The sequence below is a fragment of the Castor canadensis genome, chromosome 14, assembly GCF_047511655.1.
Source record: "Castor canadensis chromosome 14, mCasCan1.hap1v2, whole genome shotgun sequence".
In the NCBI taxonomy this organism is placed as follows: domain Eukaryota; kingdom Metazoa; phylum Chordata; class Mammalia; order Rodentia; family Castoridae; genus Castor; species Castor canadensis.
Genome location: NC_133399.1, coordinates 55917523 through 55933416, shown reverse-complemented (window position 1 = coordinate 55933416; position 15894 = coordinate 55917523). Strand labels below are relative to the sequence as shown.

Genomic DNA, 15894 nt, shown 5'->3' with positions numbered 1-15894 from the left:
TTGGATGCCAGGCAGTGTGTTGGGAGCTGGAAATCTACTCCTGAGCACATGATCAGGCACAAGGAACCTGCTGTCTGTGAGCCTGTGGTCTAGGAAATGAGACCCTGAGCTGGGTGTGGCACAGTGCCTGGCACACAGGCAGTCACATCTCCATGGATGTCTGTGGTATAATTTGTGCACACCCTTTTGCTCAGCGCTGCTGTGAGGAGCTAATGAGATGGGACAGGATAAGCACTACGTGGACCATAAAGGGATTGTGTAACTGTCAGGGATGATTTGATTGTGGCCACAACAGGGCCAGGGCCCTGCCAGGAAGCTTTCAAGTGGAAGGGTGAAGGGTGCCCCAAAACCCACAGGGGAGAAGGGACCACCCACAAGCCCCCACCCTTAGAGGAGCCCTGGGCCTTGGGCAGGGGCTTGTCTGCAAGGGGTCCCCTAGGGGGGTATGGGCCTTTCAGAAAAACAACTAATTAGACTTCAGGGTGGGGATGTGGTCATTTCAGCAGTGACAATCTTTCTCATTTTAGAGATCATAATATTTTTTAATTCCTATATAGAAAATAATTTTCTAATTCATAAGTTTAGGAATATTATGTTATTATCTGCTTCCTCTTAAGCAAAACATTAAGGGACAAGATCATGAAATCATTCTTATAAGGACAATCACTAACTTAGGAAGAAAGTTCACTAAAATTTTCAGGCCTAATATATTAGGCATTCTTGCAAAGCTGGATAAAATGTATTTAGCTATAATGGTCTCTATCATACCATGTATTATATTGGCTTATAGTCACTCTTTCTAATTATACTGTACCCTATAAATTAAAATTCTCTATTATGTTTAACAAACAAAAAAAAATAAGATAATTTTCTTTTCCAGGCCTCGGTCTTCTTTTTGCCTAAGCTTTTGAACATCTGACCTAGACACAGGGTCCTCTGGAATGTGCTTTTCATTTCCCTGTGCTCAAAGTCTATGTCAGCTCTCCCTCTATTCCCCTGAGGCCACAGGCTTTTATCATTTTCTAAAAGGTCAACATTTCTGAACTCGCTATTGTGAAACGTCTGTAATTCTGCTACCTCCCCCCCTTCAACTCTCCATCAGGGGACTTGCATGCTTTCATGAATTCCTTCCATTTCAGTGAGTCACCTATCTGAGAATTTAAGTACTTTCCCACTTTTTATATCCCAGGCGAATATTAGTGACAAAACTTGGAAGGATGGATTGATTGATTGGTTGATCAGTTGATTGATTTTTTGGCCACTTTCACCTTCTTGTTCTATGGAGCAATTTGTTTCCAATGATGAGATCACCACTCTGAAATACTAACCAGTCCTAAGAGGCCAAGAGAAGTGAATGAGGGCTCCAAGGCTGCTAAGAAAGTGCTTTGCCAAATACACACATGCACACAATTAGACCTACATGAAAACCTAATAAAGCCATCTGAGAACAACTAAGACAGCTTTGCTCCTGTGGTTCAGTGGCCAACATTTCATGAACCCTGGTGGTATGAGACCTTCTCTCTCTAGAGTATGGGGCGGGTGGAGTGGGGGGAACTTGAGTTCAGGTCTCTCAGTACACCAGGTGTGCTTGGCCCTAGGGAACTGCCCTTGGCAGAGGCTCCATGAGCATCAACTGTGTTCAGTTGAATGGGCATCATCCATAAAGCAGGCTGGAGACCGTTCCTCACTGCACTGGGCACAATTCCCAGCACAATCATCCATTCATGTAATAAACAGTCACAGAGGCAGATGCTGTTCCCAGCATTGTGCTAAGAGTGGGCACAAGAGGGACCTCCCTCCTCAGAGAACTTATATTCTAAAGGCATCAGATTCCATCTCCTCTCCTGCTCTTTCCCTGTCATCAGCCATGACCTCAAGGGAACTGAAAAAGAAGTCCCCTTGAGCCACCGTATAAATGCTACCAGTTGCCCTCACCTTCACCAGCCCAGCACTACAGTGCACAGAGTCCCTCAGGTAGCATTAACAGGACCACGGTTCTTAAGGCTGGCTGTACACAGAATTACCTGTTTCAAAAGCACATACACAACAGGGTTCCACCATGGGACACTGATCCCATAGGTCAGGGCTTGGCCATACATCTGCTGCAGAATCTTGGTTTTCTACTTTACTTCCTATCAGAATCAGCTATATGTATGCACACGTGCGTGCATGCATGCACGTGTGCATATGTGTGCCTGCGTGTGTAGGGTAGGCCTCACCAAAGCCCAAGAGGTGGAAACCCCAGCTATTTCCTAGCACTTCCTGAGAGATGTGAACATGCAGAAAGTGAAAGAATGCTGAGTTGGACATCAGGAAATCAGGCTCCTAAGTCAGCTACTTGCTTACTACTATGTGGCCTGGAATGTATTGCCACTTATTGGGCATCAGCATCTTCACGTACAGGTTCTGGGGGAAAATCACAAAGAAACCTAAGACTCATTCCAACTAGGAAAGTTCATGACTTCAATACAATAAAGAGTGACTCAGGCCCCTCAGATGGAAAAAGAAAGAATTGCGAACTGTCCCGTGATCTGGTCGAAGGCCATCAAGGGAGAATTTAAATACCATTCTCCAAGGAACATAAGAGTCCTAGAGATAAGAAAAGGCTCTCCGACCTTCCACACGCAGGGGTTCAGCCACACACCTCAACAGATGTGGTTGGGAGACCACACCTCTTATACCTTGGGCCCTGAAATGAAATTGCATCTGGCTTCACTGGGATCCCAATTGTATGCCCAAGTCACAACAAACAACATAACGGCCACTGTCGACTGCCGCCCTATGGTTTTGAACACCAGCTCCTCACTGTGTTTGGAATGAGCCGCCCAAGGCAGGCCTGAGAGCTGCTGTAGTGAAAACACTTCTGCCCTTGCTTTCCAGGGCCGAAGTCTTCCTGGTGACAGGAAGATCCAAGATCAGCAGGATGAGAGGTGGCTTTCAGAGGAAATTATGGATTGATGGGGTTTTCCCACCAGCTCAGGAAGTCAACCCTGTCAATCCATTGCTCATCCCTAGGAGCTGTAGCCAAGAGCAGATGGTTTATTATTTGACAGACCAAAGAGAAGCAAAATGTGTCCATCTCTCTTGTCCATTATCACTTTGCTCTTGGATTGAGAATGGGACTTCAGCAAGGAGGCTCAGAGAAGAAAGGAGCCCAGGGATCAGTCCATTCCAATGGTCACCCCAGCCTGGCCAGAGGGAAGGCAAGCTCTCCAAAGGCTTGCATTGGAGAGAGATGGCCTTGAGCAAAGCTGACTGGTATAGAGTGCCAGCTCCCAAACAGTTCTGGGATTTGATGTGACCCACTGTCTATAGTTATCTGTGCAACATCACTTCAAACACTTGTTTGTTCTGCCAATATGCATATGCCATGGGATACCACCTGCAGAGGGGAGTCGGGGGGCCATAGCCCCCATTATCAAGCTCTTCCGAAATTCACTGAGATTCTTCCTACCTGGTTCCCCAGCCACACAGCGGTCAGGAAAGGCAGAGTACAGGAAACACCAGGATTTGCCAGCCATTCAGAAGCAGCCAGCCATCAACAATGAGAGGTGGCAGGAGCAGACATTTGCCTTTCACCTATTCTGCACTAGTCATTGCTGAAAACTTGGCTGTGCCTCTAGGAAAGACAGCCATCCCCATCCCTGTGAATGGAGCTACAGTGCCTCAGAGAGAAAGGAGCTTGAGTGGGGAGGGGGGGAGCAGATGTGGGAGAACTAAGCAAAACTACTAACTCTCCCAGTTCAGGTTTCCCATTAGGGCTTCCCAAGGCCTCTGCAGCTGGAGAAGGTGGGGTGGGAGCCAATCTGAAGTACCTTTCTCATTTCACAGTCATGACTTCCCAGCAAAATATATTCCAACTGTTCCCTGGATCAATGTCTCTCTAATCTGGCCCCACTTGACTATCCCAACGTGCCTCCCATCAGTGGTCCTGAACATGGCAAGACCAGAATGCTTCCAAAACTCTGCACATCCCCTGATCTAGACCAGTGCTCACATGCATCCGCCCCTTTGGGACCTCCCTCCCTCACTATGTACAGAAGTTTGCTGCCTCAATCTCCACACCCATCAACCCAACTCTCCAACCAGCATGTGAAGGCCCACCTCTTCCAAAAACCATGACTAAAGTGCTGGTGTGGCCATGGTTTGTAGTTTTATGAGTTCCACTAGACTGGGAGCATTGAACTTTTTAAGACATCCCTCGTGTGAATGAATGGACTCCAGACTTGGGCATTGAGAGGCAGAGCAGCTTTGCGATCTGGAATTGCTGCCTCGTGTTGGATGGAATGAAGTGGAGTAGGTGCTGCTATAGTGTGGAGTTCTTACTTGAAAGCCGTGCTCTGACCCTTGCAGATCTTGCCCTCACCCACATCCCAGTTCTTTGTCATGAGCTGTTTCGGGTTTATATATAATTTGTGTCACTGTACAACTCTATATGCACTACTCACTTAGACTACAAAGTGACAGTCACTCCCTTGAGTTGTCTAGTACATAACCTGCATGACCACTATGGAAGTGCTGTCCAGCTTCCAGACATCTATGTGTTTGCAACTGTCCATCTATGAACACCAGGAAAATAAAGGATGAGCTGAGCTTAGAGTTCTGTTGAAAATTCAGCCTGTGGTTTGGGAGAGAGCCAGTTCATGCTCTGTGGCATTCCATAGTTCATGTGCCAGGAATGAGGCTGAACCACCCCTGGCATCTGGTAGTCCCCTCGTTCCCTCATCATGATGAAGAAACCCTGGGCCAGACTTTGAGCCAAGCAAAAGGGTGAACCATATTTCTGTTGCCTGGGGTTCTGACAGCCATTACCATCCATCTGAGACTTTTGGCCACAAGTCTAGCAGCTCCTCAATGCCAAGTGACTTCCCAACATCACAGCCCCTCTTCATTTTTTCTGACCCAAACAGCTCCCTGACCTCATGGGCTACCCACACACTTGTGGGGAGCCCATCACTGAGAGACTGGGATTTTAGTCATTCTATTAAGAGTTTCCAGACAGTGCGTAAGCATGGGCAACTGCAGCAAGCAGGAAATTATCAGTAGAAGTGGAAGTGACAGGGTGTTTAGCAAACATTAAACCAAGGAAGCTAAAAAGGTCTTTGAGCATTGTTAAGTAAACATTTAGGATGACTGAGAGGGCAGAATATGAAATGGAAAGGAAAGTGTAAACACTTTCCATGGGTGGGAGAGGCTTTGTCATTCTTGCATCTTCTCTGGTCAGAAGGCTATGAGGATACTAAGAGTCGTCTGAACAAAGCAACCCAACCTGACAACCATCATCATCCCTTTGCAAGATGGAGTGCCAGTGAGCAAGCAAGCAAAGGAAAGCAACTGGTTCTCTCTGTTCATCCCCAAAGTCTTAGTTGGTTCTGATATTCCTACCCTGAAATGCTCAGTAACACCCCAGGTCCATGATGGCCTTAGAGGGACACCTGGCTCAGGACCTACCTGTCAAGATGCCCCAACTGGAATCACAACAGGCAAACCCACAGCCAAGACCAAACAGCCTCAACTGAATTCCAAACACCTTATCGAAATCAAAAAGTACCCCCATGGCTCACATACTCTTACCAGAAAGGGAAACTAAGAGAAAGGGAATAAAGTCCCAGATTGAGTGACGGAGCCAGGGTGGGAACGCCAATCCAAGTGTTCCAGCACCCCTTTCTTTCAGCACCACCACCCACATTTCCCCAAAGTGCTATGGGAGGCTCATACCAAGCCATTCCCAGGGGCACCTCAAGGAAGAATAAAGATGGGGAGAGGAGGAGACACTGGGGTGCCAATCCCATAATGACAGGAGTGATAAATACAGTAACAAGGACTTTGATGGTATAGATCACAGACCTTGAGGGCTGGGAAAATCCAGGCTCTTGGCCCCTCTTTTCCCTTTTGATCACTCACTGTTGCTAAATTGCACTGATTTCTGATTTCCATGGGCATAAGGTTAGTTGGCAGGTCTGTTTTGGACAGTCCCCTACCCAAAATACACACACATATCCATCTACCCCTCCCCAAAGCAACAGGTAGCCAAACACCTGGATTCCCTCAGGCCTACCTCCCCTCAGGGACCTTCAGCTGTGCCCTCTGGTTCTAGCAACTGGAACTTCAAGCCAAGCCAGGAAAGGCACGTATTAACTAATGACTTCCTAAATGCAAGGGCAACAAGAGACAGATGCATGTGACCACATCATTCCAGAGCCCCAATGACAGGGCATGCCCCACCTATAAGCGCATCCCATCCCTGGTTTCTTTACCACCTTCTCCCTGAAGTCCCCCGGCTCCCATTAAGCCAGTTAGAAGAATTGGCTGCCAGCGTGTGCACTATCCCTCTACCAGAACTTCAGTCATTCGGCCTCTTGCTTTTTGTCATCTCTCCGTCCTACCTCTCCCAACCGCAGGGTTCCTCAGTACCTCAGGTCAAAGTCACTTCTGGCTTTGCACACTGCTCCCATCTTCAAGGCCCTGCTCCACCCTTGTCCTTTGCCCACTTCAGGCCAAGGACTCCTCCTTTTCCTGAATCCCTCCCAAATTGTCAAGTCTAGAACTTGGCTTCTTCCCTTCGTGCCAAGTAAATTAGTCCTGACTCTTCACTTGGAGCCTCCAGCCTTGGGATCAGAGACCACAGCTGCTGTTTCTCTGCCACCTGGCACTTCTGAGGCCTTGTTAGTTGGCTGGGAAAGGAACATCTGTCCTTTTGGCAATTAAGTCAGGCCAGCAGCAATCACAACAATGGGGCTGGCAGCTGTTGGCTCTTGCTCGATGAGCTGTTCCAAGGCCACAGTGAACATGTCCCAGAGACCCAGGCAACCAAACCTCGGCACCTGCCCAGATCTGCAAGTCTCAAGTTAGACCTAAGAAATCAAACTCTGACCTGTTTCTATTGTGCTGAGCTAAATCCCAGTGACACGGGAAAAGGGAAAGAAGGAATTAGCAAATGACCTTCACCATTGTATACTGAATCAGTTATGAACTTCCACAAACAAGGTTCAATCTTGTGCAAATTGAAATGATTTTTATAGTATAGTCCAATGACTCCAAAGAGCGTTTACAATTGTGTGGTGACTGTAACTGCTGGCAGGGCCCCAACCCCCACCCCCACCCTCTGGCTTTCGTGGGCTGGGATTTTTAACTCTGTTTTCATTGTAATGTAATTAGAGATTTTATGTGTGAGGCTCTCTCAATATGGGTACCTTTCAAAATACTGAAGAAGGTCCCCAAAGCAGCAGAGGGGAGAAGTGAGAAGGCCACAGACTGCTCTGTGAGGCCACTGGTCTGCAGGAGCTGCCAGGTGAGGCACCAGTACTATGTCAAATATTTCAGATAAGCAACTTAAAAACAGGAAAGGTTTGTTTTGGTTCACAGTTTTAGAGGTTCCAGACCATGGTCTGTTGGCCTGTAGCTCTTAAAGAGTGTGTGGGTCACAAAAAAAGACAAAAAGAAGGGACCCTGGTCCCCAGTGAGGGCATGCCTTCAATGACATAGGAGGCCCCCCTACTAGACGCTACCTCTGAAAGGCTCTGCCACATCCCAAAAGCTTGGTGACCAAGCCTCTAACAAATAGGCCTTTAGGGAACATAGCAACCACCTAGATCTATGTACCTTAGGCAAAAGACTGACGAGAGATAGAGAAAGAGAGAGAGAAGAGAGAAGAGAGAGAGATTCTTAACTGTTCTAACTTATACATGAAAATTGTACTTATTTATGGGTGCCATGCAATGTGTCAATGTATGTACACATCAGCCTTCCCCACCTCTCCCTCCCCCTAATCCCTGCAGCCTCTGGTAACCACGTTCTACTCACAACTTCTATAAGATCAATGGTTTTATGTTCACAGATGAGTGAGGTCAAGTGACACTTATCTTTCCGTGCCTAACTTATTCCACTTAACATAATGATCTGAAGTTCTATCCTTGTTGTCACAAATGACAGCATTTCATCATTTTTATTGCTGATAGTAGTCTACTGAGTATTACCACATTTTTTTTTTTTGGAGACACTATATAGCCCAGGCTTGCCTCAAACTTGTAATCCTCCTTCCTCAGCCTCCTGAGTGCTGGAATTATAGACATGCACCATTATGCCTGTTGATACCATATTGTCTTTATCCATTCATCAGTTGGTGGACATGGGTTGTTTCCACTTCTTGGCCATGGTGAACAGTACTGCAGTGAACATGGGGGTGGAGATGTCTCTTTGACATATTGATTTCACTTTCTTTGGATGTGTATCCAGTGGAAGGGTTGCTGAATCATATAATACTTCTATTTTTTTAATTTTTTGAAGAACCTCTATACTGTTTTCCATAATGTATGTCTTTGGCACCTCCCAAAACACTTCCTTGAAGAAAAAACAAAATCACAGAGCACATGATGATTGGTCCATATGTCCACAATAACTGAGGACACACTGAGTTATGGTAAACCTGATCTGTGTAAGAATGGGACCTATGAAGCCCTGGAGAGTCACATTGGCTCCACAGTTGGAGTCCTGGGAAGTGACTGGCCAGGACGCAGGTTAGTATTCAAGTGGACTCCATGGTGGTTCCTCAGTTTAGGAAGGCGGCTCCAGCAGCTGTCATTATAGACCCAGGTTGCCTGGGTACATGAATGAAAATAAGTTAGACCACATATAGAGAATTAAAGCAACGTGATCATACATGCCAAACACAACAGGCCAGGAGAGAAGAAGCACCAAGCACAGAAGCACCCCTGACTTCGTGACAGAAAGGGCACCTGCTAAAAAGTGAGGGTCATAAGATGTAACCACATGGTGGAGACTGGCCCTGGAGCGAAGCAAACACAGTCACAGACTTAGGTCATTTCTCTCGTTGATGTGGGATATTATTAACCCCAGCCAGCTCCAGCTCAGGGATCCCTATGTCTCTCTCCTCCTCTCGCTGAGTGGGCTCCTCAGGAAAATTCAGGGCCTGGCTCAGGACCCACTTCCCCTGGGAAGCTTCCTCCAACCTCCCTAATCACCTTGTGTCTGAGCTGCTACACAATTTACACTTACAAAAAAGATTCTACATAGTCCTCTGTCTTCAAATAGTGTGGTGCTCAAGACATAGGAAGTACTCAGTGAACACTTTGGTATGAAGAGCTAATTGTCCAGAATGTTGTGGTTTTCAACAGGAAATGAAAATTGCAAATCAAGGAAAAAAAGTAGCCTAAGTCACAAGAGTTGCTGTTTTTCAGAAAGAAATCAATTCTTTTAATATCAAATCAGGTGCCACTAAGTGCATCATACTATTCTGTGACTGAGCTAGAAACCCTCCTTTCTCTGTCATCACTCTCAACCACAAATGCTTACTGAGTGCTTACTATGTGCGAGACTGTATTACTCATAGGAAAAGTCAAGAGAGGTAGCCTGCCTTTCAGAAAACAGAGTGCACATTTGTCTCACCCTAACATAACCTTGTCCAACTGAGGACATTCTGCATGCCGCCAGCATATTTGGCAAGGGTTGGCCATGAAACAGAGGCTGAGTCCTTCTGCTGGGAAGCAAATTTAAAGTTTTCCGAATTCAAAAGAGAACACGAGTGATGTGTATAAAAACTACTGTTCTCGTCCAAGACTTGCAATTTGGAGACCATTTTATTTTAGTATTGGATTTGGGACATTGATTTAGTTGTTGGCATGTTAGAGATGCAAAAGAACGGGAATGATGAAGAATAATGGCAGGGGAGAAAGGAGTCCAGCAGACTTGGCTGCTTCTCTCCCCTGTGCCCGTGGTGCAAGCTTGTCATCAAATTTCCATGCTAGAAAGTGGCTGTTTCCTGGAGAACAGCCAGGCTGTTCTTTGAGCAAGACTTACTGAACCTACTATTACAACAATGCAATAGTTCTCTGGGTAATCTGACTGAACATGGACATGGTTTTGTTGTACAGTCCAACAGGAACTTAGCTATAAGTTCTAAGGACCTGGCTAGATCATCCCCTTAACATCAACACATGATTTAACGCTACTCATCCTTAACTAGTATTTACATATCATTACACCTACCTATTCAGTAGGCAATGTTAGAATAGTCGCCTCCTGGAATTATGCTAAGTGTCCAGGATAGAATAGTCACTTTCAGCTGGAAGGAAGGAATGAGAAATCAGAAACTCACACCCCCACCTCAAACATGCCTCTGAAAATGTGACAGTGGCCCTCCAAATCATTCCTCATGAGATCCAACCACTTGTTGAGGGCCTTCTGGATTTATGTTGAAATATGATTGGTTTCCAATTAGCTGAGGTGATAAGAAATTAACATGGTTAGTTCCTGGTTCTGCGGATTCCTTTTCAAGTTGCCAAGGATATAATTCATAACAGCATCATGGTTCTTAGCCCTGACAAGTTTCTCTGAAGGTAAAAATGACCCTGAGTCCTGGTCAGGACTCTCATTCTCTCTTGCCTCTTATGGAGAAGACTGAGACAAATCTACTCTCTGCTGGCTTCAGTTTCTGGAAGAACCCAATGAGACAATATGAGTGAAAGCACTTTTAAACATGCAAACAAATTATCAGGAATTTTTGCATGGGCACCAGAATCAAAGGAATCAAAGTCCCACAAGGAACTATGAGGAGGAGGTGTCATTCCTTAGAACAGGACTGTGATGCTCTCAAGCCATGACCCCATAGGGGTCAGGCGGAGGCCTCACACAGGGCCTAGGTCTTACTGCTTGATTCCCAACTGCCAGCATTCGTAGAAAGTAAAACCACGTGTTTCAGTTCTCAGAGACCCGGCTGCAAACCTCCTTGCAATCCTCTGTCCCTTGAGATGTCAGCATTTGAAAGACCAGTGGAGTCCTGGAAAGCATTTCCCAAGCCTTGTGCCTGGGGCAGATTTGTGGCAGTGTCCACTTTGCTAAGCTGAACTTGGTTTTCCAAATCTCCTATTCACTGGTTAGCAGGGCCCACCAGAGACAGTCTCTGGAAGGCAGAGATAAAACATAAGCCAGATTCAGTTGACTTTCAGAAGGCTGGGGCAGTGTATCACATGCTGTCACAGTGCATGAACAGTGTCACTTACCTATGGCCCACTTTGTTGGCATGGGAAGTAGCCAGACCCTCAGCAACCCAAGATCCTGCCAGTACCCCTACCATTCCTGGGCCAAGAATGTTTCAGTTCCACGATGAAAGGTACAAGACCCTCCTGCAAAATACCCATCATCAAAGGTGCAGAATGCAGTGGTGAACGAGTAACGAGGGCTCCAGTCCACCTTTGTGGTCCAGCTTCTACTTGTTTCCATCACCCGTTACTATCTTCCCAGGTGCTAACCTGCTGGCTTCAGGATCTGCTGCCTGATTCAGAAGCAACAGCCTCTCCTAAAGCTCCATAATGCGTAAAGTTGGTTCCTATAATGTGACCCTTATTGCAGAGCTCCTACAGGCTCTGGGGCTCTGATCGAGCCTGTTCAATGCAGAATTTGGTGCTGGATTATGCCACAGAAAGACTTTCAGAATGAGTTCTTTGGACTGGACTTAGTTTTTCTGTAATTGGCTTGCTGGAATGAATAGGTGTAAAGGCATCAATGACTCTCTCCCAATAAAATTTATGTAAAATTTTTGTACACATATGTGTACAATATGTTGTTTCACATATGTATACATTGTAGAATGATTAAGTCAAGACATTTAACATATGCATTACCTCATATACGTATTTTTTGTGGTGAGAACACTTAAAACCCACTCTCACCTATTTAAAAAATATATAAAATACTGTTATTACCTAGAGTCACTGTGTTATACCAAAAATCTCTTGGTTACTCTGGTCTAACTGGAATTTTGTATCCTTTGACCAACATTCCCCTACCGCACCCCAACCACCATTCTACTGTCTACGACTATGAGTTCAACATTTTTAGATCCTACAAAAAAGTAGAATCATACAGTACTGGTCTTTCTCTACATGGCTTATTTCTCTTAACACAATGTCCTCCAGGTTCATCCATGCTGTGGCAAATGGCAGGAATGTCCTTTTTCAAGACTGACTGATATTCCTTTGTGTCTGTGTATGTCACATTTTATTTACCCATTTTTCCATTGAAGGTCATGTAGGTCAATTCCATTTCTTGGCTATTGTAAACAGTTCTGCAAGGAATGTGGGGGTGAAGATATCTTTTCTCTTCAACATGCTGAATCATTTCCTTTGGATACATCTCCAAAGTGGGGTTGCTAGGTCCATACAATGGCATATTACTTAGCAATAAAAAGGAAGAAATTAATAATATATACAGCACTTTGGATGGATCTTAAGAACACGATACCAATGGGAAAAACTCCAATTTCAACAGGTCGCATACTATTGTATGTGTACTATTGTATGATTCCATTTGATGTAACATTCTCAAAATGACAGAATTTCCATGACAGAGAACAGAGGTTGCCATGCGTTGGGTTTGGAGGAGGTATGGCTATGAAGGGGCTGTTCATGGGATGTCCTTTGGAGTGATGGAGCAGTTCTGTATCCTGATGTGTCATTACATAAATCTATACATGTAATAAAGTTTTGTAGAACTAAGCAATAAAAAGATGAAATCTGAATAAAGTCTGTGGCTTAGTTAACAGTACACCAATGTAAATATCCTAGCTTTGGTAAGTGCACTAGGTTATTATTGGGGGAAAACTGGATGAAAGGAATATAATTCTTTGTGTCATTTTTGCAACTTCAACATGAGTCTAAAAATATTTCAAAATAACTTTTAAGATAGAGAAATTGGAAAGCTAGAGTGAATTTATTAGGCAAGATCTTCCTGTCTCCTCCTATCTATTCCTGGAGAGGGTCCAGAGGACACACACTTCACAAGACTGGGAGAAATAAATTTCTAGGCAGGGTCCTGGCATCTCGAGTTTTCATTTTATGTACATCAGAAAAGGCAGCGAAAATCATTTCCATCAAATCAGTCTCCTTGAATTCAACAAGGGTGCTGGGCTATCTATGTGGTAGGGGCCAAGTGGCAGAACTTAGCCCCAAGGCAAGGCAGCATGGTTACAGTAATTGACAACAGAGATCTCTGGTATCTGTAGAACTGATAAGGTTAGCTGCCTACCAAAGTCTTCCTTGCTCCACAAGCTCAAAATCTCTAGTTCTGACTAGTTTCCACAATCCACAGTTGTGGTAGCTGAATTCATTCTGCTGTGTCAGCCAGCTCAACGTCCTGGAGAACTTGAAATGAGGGGACTCCAGGTCTTGGTGATGAGGACCCTGGTACGCCACCAAACAGATACACTGTTTATTCTCATCCTAGACTTCCCCCAGAGCCACCTGCAGCCATTTACCAGGGGAACTGTGGACTGGGGAAGGGGAAATAATCAGAACTGGGGACATTGCTGGACAGCAACTCTGGACTGACACTAATTCCTGGACACCTGAACCACCACAAAGGTATACTGGTCAGGGTTGAGGTCAGGGTGATCAGAAAAAAAATGACTTTTAGCTCAAGTCCATCTCACAGAGGGTCCATTGAGTCCTCAAAACCCCAAAACAATAAGTAGCTAAACTCCAGTTTGGGGATTGGAATACATATATTTATATGTTCAACAACTGGTAAAGTTCCTGCACTCCTTACAGAGTAAGGGTTATTGTGGTAGGGAAAGCCAAGAAGTCATTGTAACAGCCTCTGCTTACTAAAATATTAAACTAAAGGCCGTGCCACATTTTCAGAGAAACCAATGAGATACACAATGGAGATCTTAAAACATGCAAAGGTGGTAATTGCCACCATATCCCTTTTCAAGTCACCCTTTCGACCTGTGCAGAAGCAAGATGAATCTTGGAAAATCACAGAGAATTTTCATAAACTTAATTAGATGATGATTCTAATTTCAGCTGCTGTTCCTAATTTTTTTCACTGCTGGAGGCAATCAATATATCCCATACGATGTATATGCAGCCATAAACACTTTTATCTATATCCCTGTATTCATTTCCCTGGGATATCATAATGTACAGCAAAGCAGGTGGCTTGAAGCAACAGAAAGTTATCCCTCACAACTCTGGAGGTTAGACCTCCACAGTTGACATGTCTTCAGGGCCACACTTTCTTCCAGGGCTCTAGGGAGGGACATTTTCTTGCCTCCTCTAGCTTCTGGTGGCTGCCATACAACCTGTGCTTCCTTAGCTTGTAGCTGCAGCACACCAGCCTCTGCCTCCACCTTCACTTGGCCTTCTCCCCTGTGTCTCTGTGTCTTCATCTTATAAAAACTCCCTACCTAGTGCAAAGATCCTATGTTATGGTTTGAGGTGGGACCTTGTTGGAGGAAGTAGGTTATTGCGGGCATACCCTTGAGGGGATATTGGGATCTCAGCTCCTTTCTTCTCTCTCTCCTTCCTGGCCACTATGAGAAGAGCACAGCTTTGCTCCCCACTGTGATGTTCTGCCTCTCCACAAGCCCAAAAACAAAACAGCCAACCATCCAGGGACTGAAATCTCTGAAACCAGGAGCCAAAATAAATCTCTCCTATTTATAAGTTTATTTTGTCAGGTATCTTATTACAGTGGCAGAAATCTGAGTAAAACACTTTATTTTAAAACAAGGTCACATCCTGAAATTCATATAGACATGAATTTGGCAGGGGATTGGGGGAGCAATATTCAATATAGTATCATACCTGTCACTAAGGACATCAGAAGTAGATTGCTTTTAACTCATCCTCTCTCAGAACTAATCAGTCCTCCCACCCTGTGTCATCATCTATTCCATAAGCCCTCCATAAGCCCATTCCACAGAATATCACACTGATCTATTGCATTGCTAACATCACATGACTTGTTCCTAGCGAGCAGAAGGTAGCAACTACACTACATACATTAGCAAGATACATGAATGCCAGTGCATGGGAGAACAGCTTCCAAGTTGGCGAAGGTTCTGGGAATGCAGTACTCTTGGGCACATTGAAGTATCCCTTCCAAATTGAAAGGCAAGTTGATGTATTTGGCATCACCTACCACTAAAAAAAAGCAGCATTTTGTCTGGTAGGCTTCTTTGAATTATTAGGCAACGTATAGCCAGGCATGGTGGCTCATACCTGTAATCCCAGCTTCATGGTAGATGAAGATTGGAGGATCTTGATTTGAGGCCATCCCAGGCACAAAGTTAGATCCCATTTCAACTAAAAAGCTGCCAGGCATACCTTTGGTTCCAGTTACTGAGAGGCATAGGTAGGAGGACTGTGGTCTGAGACCAGCAAGGGCAAAACCATGAGATCTTATCCAAAAACAAGTGATAGCGTGCCTGCCTAGCAAGAGCAAGGCCTTGAGTTCAAGCCCTAGTAACACAAAAAAAAGTCAATATATTTACCTCATTTGGGTACTCTGACATATTTCCTGAGGAACCTGAAAAGCTACCAGGTTAAGTGAGTCCCAAAACAATAGAAGGCTTTGCAACAGGTTCAGATCATGTGGGTCTTGTGACACAGGAAGCCAATGCTACTTGAAGTGTCTATAGCAGACCCAATTGCTGCATGGAAACTTTCTCAGGCCTTTGTATGGGAATCATGCCACAGACCCTTAGGAACCCAGAGCAGAGCAAGGCCACCCTCTCAGGTAACCACTGTCTTTGTGAGTAATACCTACTGGTCTTGGCAGACGGGAGGCTTGACCATGCGCCCTAAGCCAAGTTACTATGTACCTTGAACTGCCTGTCATGAACTGTGCTTTGATCCACCAAGCTCTATAAATGTAGATATGCCCAGAGCACTCCATCATCATCTGCTGGAAGTGGTATTTATGATTCCAGATGCGGGCATACCCTAAAAGCACAAGTAAGTGGCAAGTGTAGGGCTCAGGGACCCCATCTCTGCTCCATTGCCTCCTCCTTCTTACCCTGCACATATAACTCCACAATGAGATGTTGTCTGAGTAAGAAAATCTGTGGGTGTTTCTCTAAAAAATTCTAACACT

The 15894-nt window shown here is 45.1% G+C and overlaps 1 protein-coding gene across 2 annotated transcripts in view; it reads right to left on the bottom strand.

The window, feature by feature from the left end:
• Nucleotides 1-15894, bottom strand: part of Sfrp1 (secreted frizzled related protein 1) — a 136675-nt gene that overhangs the window by 43733 nt on the left and 77048 nt on the right. The window lies entirely within an intron of this gene.